The 18,486-nt window shown below is 48.4% G+C and overlaps 2 protein-coding genes across 14 annotated transcripts in view; one reads left to right on the top strand and one right to left on the bottom strand.

Moving 5' to 3' along the window:
- SEC11A (SEC11 homolog A, signal peptidase complex subunit) overlaps positions 1-11,644 on the bottom strand; it is a 70,619-nt gene extending 58,975 nt beyond the window's left edge. Inside the window, exons 1-4 of one of the 8 annotated variants that reach the window (XM_047863880.1) lie at positions 10,815-11,335; positions 9,845-9,915; positions 8,365-8,539; positions 5,797-5,937 (exon numbers count right to left, since the gene is read on the bottom strand). The gene's annotated coding sequence lies outside the window, so the exon portion shown is untranslated. Of the gene's footprint in view, positions 1-5,796; positions 5,938-8,364; positions 8,540-9,844; positions 9,916-10,814; positions 11,336-11,379 lie in introns of those variants that run through there. The other 7 variants (XM_047863870.1, XM_047863872.1, XM_047863876.1 and 4 more) reach the window with 7 other exon arrangements.
- A 324-nt stretch (positions 11,645-11,968) lies between these two features.
- ZNF592 (zinc finger protein 592) overlaps positions 11,969-18,486 on the top strand; it is a 59,068-nt gene continuing 52,550 nt past the window's right edge. For 2 of the 6 annotated variants that reach the window (XM_047863867.1, XM_047863868.1), the window contains exon 1: positions 14,947-15,087. The gene's annotated coding sequence lies outside the window, so the exon portion shown is untranslated. Of the gene's footprint in view, positions 12,078-14,946; positions 15,088-18,486 lie in introns of those variants that run through there. The other 4 variants (XM_047863869.1, XM_047863865.1, XM_047863864.1 and 1 more) reach the window with 4 other exon arrangements.

Raw genomic sequence — 18,486 nt, 5'->3', positions numbered from 1 at the left:
TCAGCTCAGGTCATGGGTATCACAGTTCGTGAGTTCCAGTCCCGCTTCGGGCTCGGTGCTATCATCGTGGAACCCGCTTCAGATTCTCTCTCCCCACTCCCTGGCCCCTCCCCCCTCAAAAATAAATAAACATTAAAAAAAAAAATCACCCACTGATTAAAGGTTCTTATCAAGTGCAGGGGCCAGGGGCACCTGGCTGGCTCAGTTGGTGAAGCGTGCGACTTTTGATCTTGGGGTTGTGAGTTCAAGCCCCACATTGGATGTGGAGATTACTTAAAAATAAAATCTTATTTAAAAAAAAATTTTTTTTTGACATTTATTTATTTTTGAGACAGAGAGAGACAGAGCATGAACGGGGGAGGGTCACAGAGGGAGGGAGACACAGAATCCGAAACAGGCTCCAGGCTCTGAGCTGTCAGCACAGAGCCCGACGCGGGGCTCGAACCCACGGGCCGTGAGATCATGACCTGAGCCGAAATCGGATGCTTAACCGACCGAGCCACCCAGGCGCCCCTCTTATTTTTTTTTTAAAGGGCAGGGGCTGAGGTCTATGTCTATTTTTCTGAAAGAAGGTGTAGTTTTCGTGAATTTTTCATAGGAATCTTTGTCCTCCCCCCCCCCCCAAAAAAAAGTTCATAACTTCTTGATTCATTCATTTCTCTGTCTTTGGTTTTATTTTCCCCAAACTCCTCCCTTATGTCTGGTGCACTGCCGTTAGATGACTCAATTGTCAATGTTTTAATTCTGCTGCTGATAAAAACATAAGAACAAATAACTTCCCTGCACCTGAAGAAGCCTTGGGTGCTTCCTCAGCTGGCTGCCTCCAAGATAAGAATCAAACACTTCGGCCCAACGGCTGAGACTTTAAGTAATCAAACCCCAGGACATTTTACCAGTACCTCCCTTCCATTTTTCTCCGACTTGAATCATCTGTCCAGCCAAGCTGAAGTCTTGTACCTTTAAAACTTCTGTCCGGACACACCTTTCGGCAGCTCCTCCGACAAGGATGTGTTACATTCCTGATCTAAGCCAGGACTTTGCCTGGGGCTGAGAATACAGCGATGACTACAACAGAGTCCTTACTTGTGGGAAACTGTCTAGTTTGGGAGACATATGTGAAAACAAAGTCCCCAAAATAAGGGATGACACATTTGTGGGAGTTATTCCCACTTAGAGGTGGGGTGGAGCCAATACAAAGCAGACTTTCTCTAAGCTCAACGTGTCTGTATTCTTTACATGTTTCTTTTCCAACAAGCATGCCTTAATTTTGTAACCAGGAAAAAGGTCTTATCAGGTAAAGACTATGATTAATTCAATTGGGAGCACCTGAGTGCCAAGGGGGGGACTGTAACTGTCCAAGAATTAGTAAAATTAGGGGCACCTGGCTGGCTCAGCCTGTGGCACGTGTGGCTCTTGATCTCAGGATTGTGAGTTCGAGTCCCACGTTGGGGGTAGAGATTACGTCAGCAGATAAAAACAAACAAAACAAAAAAAGAATTAGTCAAATTAAGGAGGAAGGGACAATCAACCAGTAGAAAAGTGGGCACAATAGACATTTCCCGGAAGATGAAACATTTATGGTCAATAAATATATGAAGACAGGTTCAATCTCATGAATCGTCGAGAAGTAAAAATTGAGACCGCAATGCGATTGCACTTGATATCCACTTGGGTGGTGAAGATTAAGAAATCTGACAATCCCAAGTGTTGGCGAGGATGTGGGGGAACAATGGGCTGCCATAGATGACGATGAAACTATGAATCGGTAAAAAGCACTTTGGTAAACAGTTTGGAATTGAAACTGCAGAGTCGAAAGTTGACTTTAGCCTTTGACCCAGCATTTCTACTTTACATAAATACACAAGAGAAGTTCCTGCACTTGTGCACCCGTGGGTTTTACACACATCTTCTTGGCAGCACTTTTGCGAAAGCAAAAACCTGCAACGATGCGAACGTCCATGATCAGAGCATCGGTTGTATTAGCTTGAGTTCCTCAAAAGCAAAGATGGGGTCGAGGACTCGGGTGCAGGTTGTTTATCTGGGAAGTGATCTCGGGCCTCGGGAGGGAAGGAGAGAAGGGTGAGGCAGAGCAGGAAGGGAGGCTGACACGGGGCATGAGATTCCACGGACGCCTCTGAGAGGTGTACAGAATGCCTCCCAGAATTGTTCATCCGAAGGATGGGAGCCTGGGGCATTTATCTCTTGGCTCACATCCCCCTTTGGTCGAGGGTTAGCTCTCCTCACTTTCAGGCTGTGCCTGCCGGGCTGCCGAGAAGGTTGGTGGCACAGAAGGGCCTGAAGCAGAAACTGGAGACGCCCAAGGCCTACCGCTCGCATCGGGAATTGTCAGTGTTGGGAGCTCACGAAACTGGCCACCACATGTTTGCCTAAGACCTGAGACGGGCCAAGGGGAAGAACACAGGGTGCTAAGAGCCTCTGCATCGAGAGGCAAAGTCATACTAGTATATTCACACTCCAGAACAATCTACAGCGGCCACAATGCAAATAAACTCGGTTACATGCAGCAGGCCCAGATAAATCTTAACAAAATAACACGGAAAGTGAAAAAGAAGTCCCAGGATATTATGTAGGGCACAATGCTCTTTAATGAAGAAACCAACTAGGGGCACCAGGGTGGCTCAGGTCATGATCTCAGGGTTTGTGGGTTCAAGCACCGCATGGGGCTCTGTGCTGACAGCTTGGAGCCTGGGGCCTGCTTCGGATTCTGTGTCTCCCCCTCTCTCTGCCCCTCCCCCGCTTGCGCTCTGTCTCTGTCTCTCTCAAAATAAATAAACATTTTTAAAAATTAAAAAAAGGAGGGGCGCCTGGGTGGCGCAGTCGGTTAAGCGTCCGACTTCAGCCAGGTCACGATCTCGTGGTCCGTGAGTTCGAGCCCCGCGTCGGGCTCTGGGCTGATGGCTCAGAGCCTGGAGCCTGTTTCCGATTCTGTGTCTCCCTCTCTCTCTGCCTCTCCCCCGTTCATGCTCTGTCTCTCTCTGTCCCAAAAATAAATAAACGTTGAAAAAAAAATTTAAAAAAGTAAAGAAAATAACTAAAATACATGTTTTGGGAATATGCATGCAGGTTTGCATACACAAAAATATATACTTAAGTGTTTATGTAAATATATAGACATAAATTTCTAGAAATTAAACTTGTTCTGTGTACTTGAATTCTAAGGGGGAAAGAAACTGCAAAGGATTATTAAAAGAACACATCAGGAAATCCGGAAAGTTAATGAGAAAAGGACAAAAAAAAAAAAGAAAATGGACAGAAAGATACGAACAGATATTTCACAAGAGGAAATATATATAGCTGTTAAGTATATATAAACACATTCAATCTCAACTTTAAAAAATGTTTTTAATGTTTATTTAGTTTTGAAAGAGAGGGGGGGAGACAGAGGATCCGAAGCAGGCTCCATGTTGACAAGAGGGAGCCTGAGGAGGGGCTGGAACGCAAGAGCCATAAGATCATGACCTGAGCCGAAGTTGGATGCTTAACTGACTGAGCCATCCAGGCGCCCTTCAACCTTTGTAAAATGCAAGACTTTTTTTTTTTTTTTTTAACGTTTATTTATTTTTGAGACAGAGAGAGACAGAGCATGAATGGGGGAGGGTCAGAGAGAGGGAGACACAGAATCCGAAACAGGCTCCAGGCTCTGAGCTGTCAGCACAGAGCTCGACATGGGGCTCGAACTCACAGACCGTGAGATCATGACCTGAGCCGAAGTCGGCTGCCTAACCGACTGAGCCACCCAGGCGCCCCAAAGCAAGACTTTTTAACTTTAAATTTTTATAAAGCTGGGGTGATTTTTAAAATTGAAGTGTAGCTGGTGCACCGTGTTAAATTAATTTCAGGTGGACAACATAGTGATTCAACAGCTCTATACTTCACTCCACTCGGCACAAATATGTAGCTACCATCTGTCACCACACAAGGCTATTACAATGCCATTGACTATGTCCCTTTCATCCCCATGACTTATTCATCCCGCAGCTGAAAGCCTGGCCCTCTCTCTCCCCTTCATCTATTTTGCCCATCTTCCTCCCCCCACCCTACTGACAACCACTGGTTCCTTCTCTATATTTAGGGGTCTGTTTCTGCTTTTTGTTTGTTCATCTATTTTTTTAAATAAATTTTTTAAACATTTATTTATTCTTGAGAGACACAGAGACACAGAGCATGAGCAGGGGAGGGGCAGAGAGAGGGTGAGACACAGAATCTGAAGCAGGCGCCAGGCTCTGAGCCGTCAGCACAGAGCCCGACATGGGGCTTGAACTCGCAAACTGTGAGATCACGACCTGAGCCGAAGTTGGATGCTTAACCAACTGAGGCACCCAGGCGCCCCTGTTCATCTATTGTTTTTTAGATTTCACATAGACATGATATCAGCGTCAGGGTAATTTTTAAAATTAATTTTTGATAATATATTTATTTTCTAGATAAAACTATTTTTAGGAGCAAGAAAATAATAAACACAAGATTAACCGTTGGGCTTGGGGGGGGGGATATGTGTAAGTTGTCAATTTTAACTTTTACAGTGGATGATCAGTAACAAAAGAGGGTCAGGCATGAACCAATGAAGGGGTTCGACCCATGGATTATATTTAAACCAAAGCATCTTGAAGTCTAAGAAATAAGATTATATGGTATAATAAATATATTCATAGGTACCTATAAGATACACTGATAACAGGAAGGAGGGAGCTAGGAGATGCTCCCTCACACCTGGGAAGGGCAGGGAAGTTTGACCAAAGACGTGACAGCTAATGGGGTTAAAAGAATCAGGACAGGGTTGCCAAATTTGGGAGAAGGTGGAGGGCATGGCAGGGCACTGTGAGCGGAAAGAGCAGCATGAACAAAGACGTGGGAATGAGAGACAGTGTGGCGTGGCCAGTAAACTACAGACAATTAGTGTGGGTAGAAAAGGACAGCGGGAGAGGGAGAGGCGCGTGAAGGACCGAGAAGGTTCAGAAAGGTCCGTCGTCCTAAGGAGGTGAGATGGTTTTCCACATTGTAAGCAAACAGGAGCCTTGGAGGGTTTTAAGCGGGATACTGACGTGATTCATTTCAGGAAGATTCTCACGGCGCAGTGGAGGACTGCTTGGAAGGTGCTGGGGGCAGGAAGGTGTCAGGATCTTTGTCCAGGTGAGAGATGTGCACGGCTTAATAAACTCAGGAGCTCTGGTGTGTGTGGAGGGGTGTGTGTGGTCTAAACCAAGAGGTTTTTCAGATGTGGAATGGGCAGAATTTTATTTCCCTGCTCTCCCATGTTTTTCTTTATGACACTTACACTCGTGACATATTTACTTATCTATGGTCTGTTTTCCTCCCCACCAGGATGTAAACTGCAGGAGAGCAAGGATGTTAATTTTGTTCCCTCCTCAATCCCCAGGGCCTAACAGTTCCCGGCACATGATGGGTACTAAACAATTATTTGTTGAAGGCATGGAGTTTAGCTAGGAAGGAGAAATACAGGGTAATAGCCAATAGGGGAAGAATTTCCAGCACTCTAGTCTAATTTAGCTCCTGTCTCTCCTTTTAATCTCTTCCAGAGCTCAGTCTCCAGCTAAGTATTTGGCAAAAAAAATAAAATAAAAAGAAGATGTGCCTGCTTCTGCCTCTCATCCTTGTCTCAGCCTCAGTTAACAACCTTTCCTCTTCCCTCCACCTACCCTCCCTGCTCTCTAGCTACCTTCACTTTTTATCTCTGGAATCCTTGGTTTTCTGGGTTCCCTTAAGACCCTTGGTCATATGCTTAGACAGTTCTTATGTTGTTATAGGATCACATACCTGCTAGATATTGTGCCTCTGTCCTTCCAGATCTACCCTCCATCATTTTCCGGAGGCTGGCCTTGAAGGACAACGTCATCAGGGCTCACTTGCCCTTAGGCTTCCTCTTGGGTTCAGCCAGTGGGAGGCAGCACAGGAGATCTGAGGGCAAGAGAGAGACAGGGGTAGGGCTGTATTCCTGTACGTTCCTAGTGGCCTTCCCTTTCCATCAGCTATTGTTCTCACTTAGCCCTGGGTTTCCTCTCTTTGCTAGCCCTGGGGTGCTTCATTACCCCTTGTTGGCTTCCCTCAAACGTGCCCACATCTTTGCACACTGTCCCTTCATTAACTCTCTTCAGTTACACATTTCAGGGTAGGCCATCTGTTTCCTGCTGATCTTGGCTGATACAAAAGCAAAAATACAGAATTGTATTTTTTTTTTAATTTTTTTTTTCAACGTTTATTTATTTTGGGGACAGAGAGAGACAGAGCATGAACGGGGGAGGGGCAGAGAGAGAGGGAGACACAGAATCGGAAACAGGCTCCAGGCTCTGAGCCATCAGCCCAGAGCCCGACGCGGGGCTCGAACTCACGGACCGCGAGATCGTGACCTGGCTGAAGTCGGACGCTTAACCGACTGCGCCACCCAGGCGCCCCTTGTATTTTTTTTTTTTAAAGTTGAGATATGATTCACAGAATTCACCCGGTTAAAGTATACAATTCCGTTTCAGGTTCTTAGTGTGGTAGAACAAATTGTATCTTTTTTCCAAATAATATGTCATTAAGCGTTTTCCAAGTTACCCCTTTCTGCTTACTCAGTGGTAAGTTACACAATGTTACACACCGTAAATCACGTCAACTTTCACTATCACAAAAAGGCAGTAGCACATATTGTGAGTGTGGACGTTCTCTTTGGGGGAGGATTACTTCCCAAGGAAAAGTTTCTAGGAGTGGTATTGATGAATCAAAAGGGAGCCATATCTCTTTTAAGGCGCTTCAGAAGTAGCGTCAACTGCTTCTTAAAAGGATTATACCAATTCACATTGCAACAGCTTTTTCTGAATACAATCACACCATCTTATTAGCACTGGAAAGTGTTTTAAGATACATATATTTTGCTAATGCAGTATGTGATGTTACCATTTGAATTTCTTTGATAGCCATTCCAATCTTAAACCATTTAAAGCCGTGTTTAGCCAAATGGGAGTGGAGGGACAGTGATTTTGAGGGGATTATAAAATGGATCCATGACGGAAGAAGAATGTTAAGATATACGCAGACAGAGTCGGTCATACTGGTCTATGAGCATTAATGGCTCTCTTAATGGACTCTCTGGAATCAACACGTTCCATTCCCTCTGATTAAACATAATGACTACTACCTGTGACCTGCTGAACGCTTTGGATTAATGAGTTCATCTGTGGAATTCCAACACACTTCTTCCTACTAGTTGAGTTAGACGCCTAACGGGAGTCTGTTGTGTTTGGTCCCAAACTTGCTTATGACAACTGTATGCCAGAGTGTAATTAATTTTAGTTACACAAACTGATGAGCATGTGTATAAAAAGAAAGAGTTGTTTCTATGAAATGTCAGTTGAAGGTTTAGCTAATGACCAGTTGAAAACTGTCAAACCAGGTGTGGGTGAGACAATTACAAAGGATTTTTTTTTTTTTTAAAAGAAGAAGCCTCCACTTATATTGCTTTTCAAGATGTTTTAAGTCCTTAGGCAACTTTAAATTATTTCTTAATGTTTATCTATTTTTGAGAGGAGAGAGAGAGAGAGAGAGAGAGAGAGAGAGAGAGAGAGAGAGAGAGAGGCAGGGGAGGGACAGAATCTGAAGCAGGCTCCAGATTCTGAGCTGTCCGTACAGAGCCCAAGGCAGGGCTCAAACCCATGAACTGTGAGATCATGACCTGAGCAGAAGTCAGACGCTTAACAGATCGAGCCACCCAGGCGTCCCAAGTCCTTAGTCAACTTTAAAGAAACAAATTGGAAAGCACAGAAAATATACCACAGATAGGTTTTATGTGAGATAGGGCTCAAGAAAACTGTAATCAGCACTGTTCCTCAAAGAAAAGGTTTGGCTCGCATCAAAAGATTGGCAAATGGGTGTTCCTTATAGGTTTTAAGTGAAAATGAAATGTTAAGGCATGTATTTGCCATTTTTTATAATTCGCTGCGTTAATACACTTTCCCATTCAACTGCCAAACTAATGAGTCAGATCCAGTTTGTTTGGGCAGGGATAAATCCTTATTCCCCAACTTTGTTTGCTTGTTTGTTTTCATAGGAGGTCAGGTAGGAGAGAATGTATCCTGGGTCTTCCACGAGGAGCGACTTACCTAATTGGTGAATTTGGATCTGCCTGCCCTCAGAGAGTGCAATCTTCTCTAAGCAGACACAGTTAAAGTGGCTAGGGCCCCTCAAGGTGAAGGTTGGAGTTTTGGGGGAGAGAATTTTAATTCAGGGAATCTTAAAAAGCCTACGGGTCATCAGCTAAGCCACATTCTTCAGTTCAGCTCTGTTGGTGATGGAGTTATTTTCATCTCCTCATTGGTTCTGGACTTTGAAGAAAGGGGTGTTACTTACTGTCTCTATGATATTCCAACAGTGGTGAGTAAGACAGCTTCTATGGACTGTCACAGTCAAGATACATTTTTTTCCCCCTTTCATTGTAGTCTGTGATTCTGTTCATTCAGATGAAAAGTTGTCTCTCGTTTACAGGGTAGTCCGGCCTTGTCTGAAGTTCAATCTGTATCTCAAGCTAGACAAAGAAGAACACATTTACAGCTGCTGAGAGATGCTGGTGTCAGGAAATATTTGCTAAGAAGGGAAGAGGAACACAAACATGGCTTGTGCCAATCCTTCTATCCTGACCCCCACCACATCCCGAGAGTCTCACCTGTCCTGTTGATTTCTGGGACATGTAAACATGGCAAACTTAAGGTCACAGTCTGTATGGCTAGTTAAATGAGAACTGCAAACATAGCAGGGAATAGCCTAGCCTCTTTTCAACATCCTTTGAAGCATTTTGTAACCCTATAGTGGGTTATAAAATCAATGTAGTAGGTTCTGACCGGTATTTCAAAAGAAATAAAAATCATGAAGTTGAAAGTCTCAGCCAGCGGTGCATAAAGTAACAGTAATACTTCATGAAACTTCTCGGAGGTGTGTACGTGTGTGTGTATATTCTGGGTTGAGATGTGCAATATATTTCGTATAGAAGGTCAGAGTCAAAAACGTTGGCAAAGAACATTATTCAGCAATATGAGAAGGAAATACTGTCATTTGTGACAACATGGATGGACCTTGAGGGCATTATGCTAAGTGAAATAAGTCAGAGAAAAAGATAAATACTGTGTGATCTCATTTATCTGTGGAACTCACAGAAAGTTCTAAAAAACTTTTTTTTTTTAAAAGCTCTGGTTTAAGGTGCACATTTCTTCCTTTCAGCTTCGCTCTTTGCCAATCTGTTCTCTCTGAAAATCTGGTGCCGTGTGAATAAAAATTGTAGTGATTAACAGGCAGAGAAGCAAGGGCCAATTCTCATTCTGTAAGCGGCTGGAATGCAAAGTACGGTTGCCCCTGCCTCACTGCTCTGAGTCAATCACATGTCCAACTATCATTACGATAGAAGGGCTGAGATCCAGAACCTCATTAAGTAAGAGGTTACAGGAAAATTTACTTTGACGTTTATCACCTGCACAGCTCAAGGGCCAGTGGTTCTTGCCAGCCACAAATCACAAAGGGTTCAGCTTGGCATTTAGGACTATGGTCCCATCTTATTTTTCCAGACTGGGTCTCCTACTTTTCTCTCCCTTGAATCCTATGCTTCAACGAAACTGACCTGCTACTGTTACTGGACTATTCCCTCCAGTTCTCACTTTGTGTCCCTCCTGCCTAAGGCAGCCTCCTCAACTAGCCCATCTGTGCTGACCTAAGTCCCTTCCATCCTTCAAAGATCCCTTTCCAATCTCCTTGATTCCTCTTTTCATTTTTTTTTTTTAAAGTAGACTCTATGCCCAAGGTAGGGCTTGAACTCATGACCCTCAGATGGATAGTCACATACTCTACCGATTGAGCCAGCCAGGTTCCCTTCCTTTCTTGATTCCTAATAACTCTTTTCAACTCCGCAAAGATCTTAAAAAAAAAAAAAAAAACAAACTTTCTTAAAAATGCTTTAAAATATCATTTTTCCTGATTTAAAGAGAAATAGTAATGTACTGTAAAAACAAGAAAAAGAAGACATCACAGAAAATAAAATCCCATTTTTTTAATCTAGCATGATATCTATACGTGATATGCATATGTGTGTATATATTACAAGCTAGTATTATCTTATGATGTGCTTTTCAATTGCTGATATTTTCCGTACCATCGATCTTTTTCTTCAACATGATTTTTAATGGTTACAAATAAACCATAATTTATTTAACAGTCATATAACACTGGGTGCTTTGTTTTCACATATGGTGCTATATTTGGGGGGAATATAGATGGGGTGGTATCCAGGCTATAGTGACAAATTTCCTAAAAGCGCGCAGTGGAATACCGGGAATAGAAAATTGGGGCCAATAGGATAATTACGAGAACTGTAAATTAGGAGAAATAATTGGAGCAATAGGATAATTAGGAGAATTGGAAATGTTGGCAGGTAGGCAGGGTTTCCCACTTTCAGAGGAATAGGGATCTGAGCCAGTTGCGCTGAAGTCTGAAAGGGCAGTAACCTCAGAAGGCCTATGGATGACTTTAAGGGCATCTAGGCAGCTGATGCATGGAAACATGCAGGGCTCAGTAGGCCTCCTCCCCATCTCAAAATATTTCTGTTTATGCATGCATCCTTGAGGTCTTGTAGGAAGAGGTGTGTCCCTTCTCTGATTTCTTCCTCCGTCTCCACCACCTCTTCCTCATTTTCCTTTTCTGAGATCTTGCGCCGTTAATTACCCCATCTCTTATCCCCCCCCCCCCCCCAGCTCTTTTGAGAGCTCCACCTCATGCTGGGTGAGGGGGCTGGGGTGGGGGAAAGAGAAAGAAATCACCTGTCTCCGTTACTCTTACTACCTCTTGAACTGCAGGCCTCTCCGGCTCACTGCCAAACGTCTGGAAAGATCACTCTTTACTGCCTTGGCCGCTTCGCCGCCGCGCACTCCTTATCCGAGCGCTCAGCTCGGTGCCTGGCGCACAGCGGGCCCTGGCTGGAAGTTAGTTCCGCCCCTCTCGCAAACTGGCACCTCTTTCCTGGTTCTTCAGAAGGAATGTCTCCATGCTCAGCAGTGGGTGTCCGCGGTCGGAGGCACCCTGACCCAGCTGCCACCTCAACGCCGCCTGTTCCCAGGTGCGCTGGGCTCTGGGAAGGTCCCGCCGGTCACCCGCCTGGCCTTCCGCCCGCTTCTCTGAGTTGTCTCACCTTGCACGGCCGGGGCTCCCCCAGTCACTCGGACATCTCCCAGGTCTAGCCCCGGGACGCCCCGCTGGCCGGTCCTCAACTCTGCTCGCCGCGGGTCTCCCGGTTCTCCCAGAGGCGACGCGTCAGCCTGCCCCCCCCCCCCCCCGCCTCCAGGCCCGCCAGCAAGTCCCCGCGGCCCGCAGACCCTTGGGGCGCACCCGCTGAGCGCCTGGCCCGCGCCACCGCGGCGTCCCTCCATGTGCAGCCCCTCGCTAGGCCCCACTCCGTGCCAGACCCAAGTGACGAGGACGCCGTCCCGGCTCCGGAGGCGCTCGCCGTCCGCTGGGGCGACACGGCCGCGGAGGCAGCCCGGGTCCCTCTAGCGGGAGACGGCGGCGCCTGCCCAAGGCCCCCGCCCGGGAGGCGCGGCGGAGGCCGAGAGGCCCAGGGCGCGGGGAGCGGCCTCCCCGGTGCTCGGCTGGGCGGGCGGGCCGGGGGGGGGGGGGCCCGGCCTGGGCGCGCGGGGTCGGGGGTCCGGCCCCGCTTGGCGCCGCCCCCGCCCCGCCCGCCCCGCAGCCGCCGTCGGGCCCGCGCCGCGCAGCCCGCCTCAGGCGGGAGCGCGGGGCGGGAGCGGGAGGCCGGAGGCCGGGCCCAGGCCCGGGCAGCCCCCGCAGCCGCGCCGCCCTGGGCCGGCGCCCAGGTCCGAGCCGCCTTCCGCCCGCTCCCCACCCCCCCCCCCTCCCCGCCCGCGGCCCCAGCCGGGTCCCGCCGCCAGGCCGGCTCCCGCCCCCGCTCCGCCCCCGGAGCCGCAGCCCCGCCCGCCACCGCCGTCGCCATGTTGTGGCTCCCGCAGCCGGCGCTGGCGACGCGCGCGGCCGAGCCCGGGGCCTGCAGCCGCCGCCGCCGCCGCCGCCAGGTAAGCGCCCCCCGCGGGCCGGGCCGGGCGGGGAGCCTGCGGGCCGGGGCCGCCGCCGCCGCCGAGGCCGCCCCAGCCCGCGCCCGGGGCCGCGCCGAGCCGGGGGCCGAGCCCGCGCCCGCGCCGCGGCCCTGCAGCCGGGCGGACCCTGCGCGCCGCCCGAGGCGAGGCAGGCAGCCACTTCCCCCGACCGCCGCCTGGCGGGCCGCGGCCGCCACCCCACCCCGCCCCCGGCCGACGGGGCCGCCTGCCCCCTGCCGCCGCGACCCGCCGCCGCCGCCGCCGCCGCCGCCGCGCCGCCGCCCCGGGCACGGCCGCTGCCCTCCCCTGCGCGGGACGGGCGGCCGCCCTCGGCCACAGCCCGCGGCCCCCCGCCCGGGCGCGGATAACGGTGCCGCTTCGCCCCGCCGGGACGCCCTGTCAGCCCTTCCGTCCCCGCCGCGCCGAGAGCCGGCGCCGTCCTGGGGCGGACACTTCGGGGACCGACCCTCTGGGGCGCCCCGCAGTCCCTGCCCCCCCACCTCCGCCCAAGTTCTGACCCTGGGGGAGGCTTCTCCGGGAGCAGACAGGTATTCCTGCTCCAGAGTTGGGGGTCCTCAAGGGGCGACCAGGCCTGTTGATCAGGGTGGAAATTATCTCTCTGCAGGGGCTCTTCCTGCCAACCTGTGTGTGTGTGTGTGTGTGTGTGTGTGTGTGTGTGTGTGCGCGCGCGTTTGGGGGGGGGGGGGGGAGGCTCAATGTGACCCGAGGGAGGACAGGGGAGCGTCTGCTGGACAGATGGCCTCCTGGCCTTGGATCAGCGTGTGTGAGGGGGAGGGGTCCATACGACCTTAGGTATGTCTGTTCCTCAGAACCCCAGGATTATTGGAGCTGCTCAGGGATTTTTAACTTTTTTTTTTTTTTTTTTGAGTAGGCCAGAGGTGGCATTAAAAGTCCTGGATTGGAATAAATCCACCAGCCCACCCAGGGAAGCATGTCTGGCACCCAGGACTAGCCTAGAATAGGACTTGGGGGTGAGATGGGTGCTGGGCCTAGGGTTGGCCCCCTTGCCTTCAGCTCTGTGTTCATGTACGGCCTGTAGGGTGCATCTGCTTGTGTGTACAGTGTGGCTGAGCATACAGGATGTGGACAGACAGATGCCTGGCCTGGTGGGTGCCTGCTGGGATTTCATGGGTCTGTTTCCTCAAACTCACAGGTACATCACACAGTGAAAGAGAGGAGGAAGCTAATGGTGCTAGCACACACATTTTGCCCATTTTTCCCCAGTGGTCGTGGCTTTGATTCACTCAGTAAATTTTTATTGAGCACTTATTACGTGCCGGGCATGGGACTAGGTGTTGGGAGGATGGTGGTAAAGCAGAAAGGTATGTTGTAGCTTGAGCTCGTAGCCTAATGAGAAAGGCCAGTAATAAGTAATCTTGAAATTTCATTCAGCACCAAATGTTTGTCAACAAACATGTGCCGGGCATTGTTTTCGATGCTGTGAAGAAAGCAAGCAGAAATAACTGCCCTTCTGGAGCTTTCATTTCAGGGCAGAGAGGGGAGAGGGGGAGGGAGGACAGGAAAGTAAAGGATATAGTTCAAAAAAAAAAAAAGCCTGTTAAAAGGGGCTAAATGCTAAAGGATAAAAAGAAAATAGGGAAGGAGGATATGAGATGTTGGGTGGGGGTTGAATTTGCATTCAAGTAGCCTGGGAAGGCCTTCTAAGAAGGTGTCTTTTGAATACAACTCTGAAGGAAGTGGTAAACTAATCATTTCAAACAGTGATGAGCACAAGGAAGGAAAGATGAAGAGAGTGGTCAGAGTAATGGGCCTTGATTTGATTTGGGGGCTTAGGGAGGGCTTCCCTGAGGAAGTGACGTCTGGGGTGAGACCCGAAGGAGGGTTGAGAGTTAACCGTGTGTGGAGCAGCACGGAGCTTGGCAAGTTGGAGGAAGCGAAAGAGGCCTGTGTGGCTGGAGGGGGAAAAGGAGAGGGGAGGTAAGTCTGTAGAGAGGTGAGGGAGATCACAGGGGGCCCTGCGGACAGAATGCCTCCCCCCTCTAACTCTGGTTTGTATCTCCAGTGAAATTAGGAACCTTTGGAGGGTTTTAAGTGATTGACATGATGACATTTACATTCTAAAAGGTCTCTGGCCTCTGTCTGGGGAATGGACTTTGAGATAAGCAGGTAAGGCGAGGCTTTTTCTGTGTTGAGGGCCTAACTATTTGACCTGCCTCAGAAAAGCGAAAAGCCTTGAGAGTAGTTTAGGAGAGAGCTTTTCCCTCAGAGTCTAATTTGTGCAGCTTTTAGGAAGGGAAAGGAAGACGAGTTAGCATTTATGGAGCGCCTGCTAGACGGGAGAAACAATTTGGGAGACTTTGGCAAACATCATATTTGACTTACTCCTCTGCAGTTTGAGAGAAAGGGCTTGTCCTGCCCCTTTACAGACACGAGCGCAGAAGGGATAGGAAACAAGTCCTGAGGGGTTAGATGACTTATGCAGAAACCACATTTGTAACATAATCTGAATTCAAACCCAGGTCTTCCTGATCCCAGAGCCCAGTGGCTCTGGAACCAGACTACCGGTTGCTTCTGCCACTTGCTAAGGGAATGATTTTGAGTTTGATCTCTTGTGTGCCTCAGTTTCCTTTTTGGAAAGGCCTCAAGCTTTACCCAGCTTAAATGCAGATAGAAGTACCTACCTCACAGGACTGTTGTGTGCATCAAATTAACCAAGCCATAGCGCTCACCTGGAATGTTAGTTGCTATTATTACTTAAATTTTTAAAACTTTCATGTTGCCTCTTAACCATATTGCGGTCACTCTGGATGAGATTCAATATATGGATAATTTAATTCTCAGATTTTGTGAGACTCTTTTCTCCTCCCTTTTCCTCCAAAGGACTTAATGCCAGTGTTCCACCTGATCAACCTTTCAACATTGATCTCACCTTTCATTCTTGACACTGTGCTAGGACTTATGGATACAAAGTGAGTTTCTTCTCTGCAGAAGTTCAGGGTATCCAGAGGTAGGTCAGATATTGAAACGGATGAAGCACAATGTACTTAAGTTCTCTAATGCACCTGTAGTTAGCTGTTATAAGCTGTAAGAACTAAATGCCTGGGGGAGTAGGGAAGGCTTCAGGGCAGAAGTGAATTTTGAACTGGGCTTTGGAGGAAGCAGAGGAGTTTTGTAGGCAAGTAAGACCGGCCAAAGGACATTCTAGGTAGAGAGAGCTATATATGAAAGCATGGAGCCTTGAGAGGCTTGGCTTGTTTGGGTAGGAGGCTGGAAAGCTGAGTTGGAGCTGTGAAAGGCGGGTCAAGTTTGGATTTTATCCTACAAGCCCTGGAGGGTATTAGATGAGTATTAGATACATCAGAGAGTATTAGACACATCAAATACACACCATGACGGGTGTTGGAGTTAGAGAGTGGAGACAGATGTCATCCTGGGGGTGGCTTTATTTTGGTGGGATCACTATGTTTCAGGATCTGGTTCTCAGTTTTGTAGACCCGAAATTCAGTTTTGTAAGGCACTTGGAGCTGATTGGATCCAGGCAGACTGACTCACTAACCAAACTTGGAAGAGACTGATGCATAAACTCAGGGTATTAACTGGCCATGAGAAATGAAACTGCAGAATGACAGATGTTCTGTCCTCTGGCCATCTCCCTCACCACCGCACCCCACCCCCTCTGGCCAGGGCTGAGACATTTTAACAAAATCTTGCTCCTCAATTCCTGTCTGTTTTCCTCAGGCCCATGAAAACCCATCCTTTTTGTTAACATAATCTTTACTTAAGCTCCATACAGCATGGCCAACCATGATTATTCATTGATAGAATGGATGATTCTGTATCCTGTGGGTTGGATCATATGTTTGTGCATCTTAAGGAAGAGGAGGAATAACTTTTTTAGAAATAAAATACTGGAAAAGGGGGTTCCTTAGAAGCGGTATGCAGATTCTAAGTGGTGTGGGTAGTCTTGAAGCTAAAGGGTGGTTGTGGACAGATGCATTGGAAATTGTTCTGGGGGCAGAGGTCTGTGAACTCTTGGTTGCACTTGAGGAGAGATTAGTTTAGAATGTTCATCTTCCCTACACGTTGGAGACGGAAAAGAAAGTAGTAATGCCTGCCCTCTACTCAGCCTGGTCACGGTGAGCTTTCCTACTGGACTGGAGTGAGTCTTCGCGGGGTTTGGGTTTCATCCTCACACTTGTCTCTACTTGTGCAAAACTGGGAAGAGTGGTGGATCTCCTAGAAGTTTTGAGTTTGTGCTTTTCTGTAGTGAAAAATAAAACCCAAATAGACTAACCTAGATTGTGGACTAATTATTTTTATTTTAAAACTCTAAAAATAATTACACAAGCACTTTCATGTAGAAAATTTAGGGGCCGCAGGTATACAAAAGAAACAGAACCGACTGATAAATCCTATTACCTAGAACCACTGTTAACATTTGAATAATTTAGTGTTTGTATTAGATCTTTGTCTCCAACTCTGTCTTTCTATGTAACTTGGTTTTGACTTTTTCTTTGGCTACAAAATTAGGAACATCCTGAATAGGAGAGAATTCTGAGTGTTGACATCCATGAGGTGAAGTGATTGCATGTACACGAAAATCTGTGTCTGTTTCCATTTCTGGGCATCTGGTCCAGTGTCCTCCCCCTTCATGTTCTAGGAGTGTTGGGCGTGAGATCCATTAGCTAATTAATTTTAAGAAATGTTTTAGGACATGAGAGTGCTGCCTCAGCCAACCGTTCACTTTTATTTGAAGTGGGAAGTGTGTATGTGTGTTGAAATGACATATCTGATCCTTTTTATGACTCAAAGAAAAGTTAATGAACACCTTTCAAGTTTGGTGTCACCACAGAGTCATTCTTCAAACCCATCAGCACTTCTGGGCTGTCCTCTGTTCACTGTATGACTTTGGGTAAGTCCTTTACACTCTCCGCTTGAGATTCTGAAGGTGTTGTATCAAGTAGGCATCGTGGCCGCTTTCCTCATTAACACATTCCAGGGGACGAGAAGGCTGATGTTGTCTATGCTGGTGATTGATTGTGGAGAGACTGCCACAATATTGGGTGAGAAAAAGGAGTACCTCTGCTGAACAGATTAACTCCAGGCCTCCAATCAGCATGTGGGGATGGGGGGTTCAGGTCTGCATAACTTTGTTACCTCTATTTGTGCGGGCTCTACCGTGATTGGAGGGCGCCCTCCCCACCTGCCCCGGGAAAATGCTCTGAGAAGTCCAGAGGTGGCGTTAAGGGCCTTGGGCACAACTAAATCTCCAGGCTTCTCCAGAGAATCAAGACCTACCACCCTCTAGTTTGCCTCAGAATGGACCCCCCTCCTGTCCGCAGAGGAGAGTTTACTGTGAGATCTCCTTCCCTCTGAGTGGTGTGGGGTCTGGCGTTTTTTTACTTTTCTTTCTAGTTTTGCCTGTCACTTGAATTTTCTACAGATTTACAGATCATCTTTACAAAAACAAATAATTGGTGAGTCTGTTTTCATTTGGGAGATAAACGTTGAAGGCCCTAAAGCAAAAACTCACACTCCCTGGGGCTGTGTCCCTCCAAGCCCCTCCTCCCCGCTCACTTCGGGGCAGGTGCCTCTGTTAGAGGGGAGGTGAACTGGGCTGGGACCTCTGACTGGGAGGGGCCCTGAGCCCTGAGGGCCAGGGCTGCGCCATCTGGGAGGAGTGATTGGAGGGTGACTTGGCTGGGTGTTTTCTTCACGAGGGCTTTTATTTTCTTATTTTTATTTTTATTTTTTTGGAGGTGAAAGAGTTTATTGAAGATAGAGCACAATTAACAGACGGAGTGAGTGTCCAGGAGATTCGGAAAGGAAAGGAGGGAGTCCCCTCTTCAGGAATGCTTTTTTTTTTTAATTTTTTTTTTTTCAACGTTTATTTATTTTTGGGACAGAGAGAGACAGAGCATGAACGGGGGAGGGGCAGAGAGAGAGGGAGACACAGAATCGGAAACAGGCTCCAGGCTCCGAGCCATCAGCCCAGAGCCCGACGCGGGGCTCGTACTCACGGACTGCGAGATCGTGACCTGGCTGAGGTCGGACGCTTAACCGACTGCGCCACCCAGGCGCCCCCAGGAATGCTTTTGTAGAAATCACTCCTCTGGGCGCGGCCCCCAGGCCTTCTTCCGTGGTCCACGGGCTCAGTCTCCCGCATGTCTACATGGGGGGGGATGCTCGAGGCGGCCTTGGTGTTACGACCGGGGCCGGCGGTGGGGGGGGGGGGGGGGTCATGGAACTGTAAAGACAGGGGTTCCCGTGTGTGAGCCTCACGTGCATTCCTAGGATTTCCCTGCTTCTGGGGGGTCAGGTCATTCTGGGTGTGACGCGGGGGAGGGGTGGCTTCTTCTTCCTCATTTTCATCCAGTTTTTGGGCATAGGAGCATCTTACTGACCC

Source organism: Prionailurus viverrinus, chromosome B3 (genome assembly GCF_022837055.1).
Source record: "Prionailurus viverrinus isolate Anna chromosome B3, UM_Priviv_1.0, whole genome shotgun sequence".
In the NCBI taxonomy this organism is placed as follows: Eukaryota; Metazoa; Chordata; class Mammalia; order Carnivora; family Felidae; genus Prionailurus; species Prionailurus viverrinus.
This window is presented reverse-complemented; position numbering and strand designations above follow the sequence as displayed.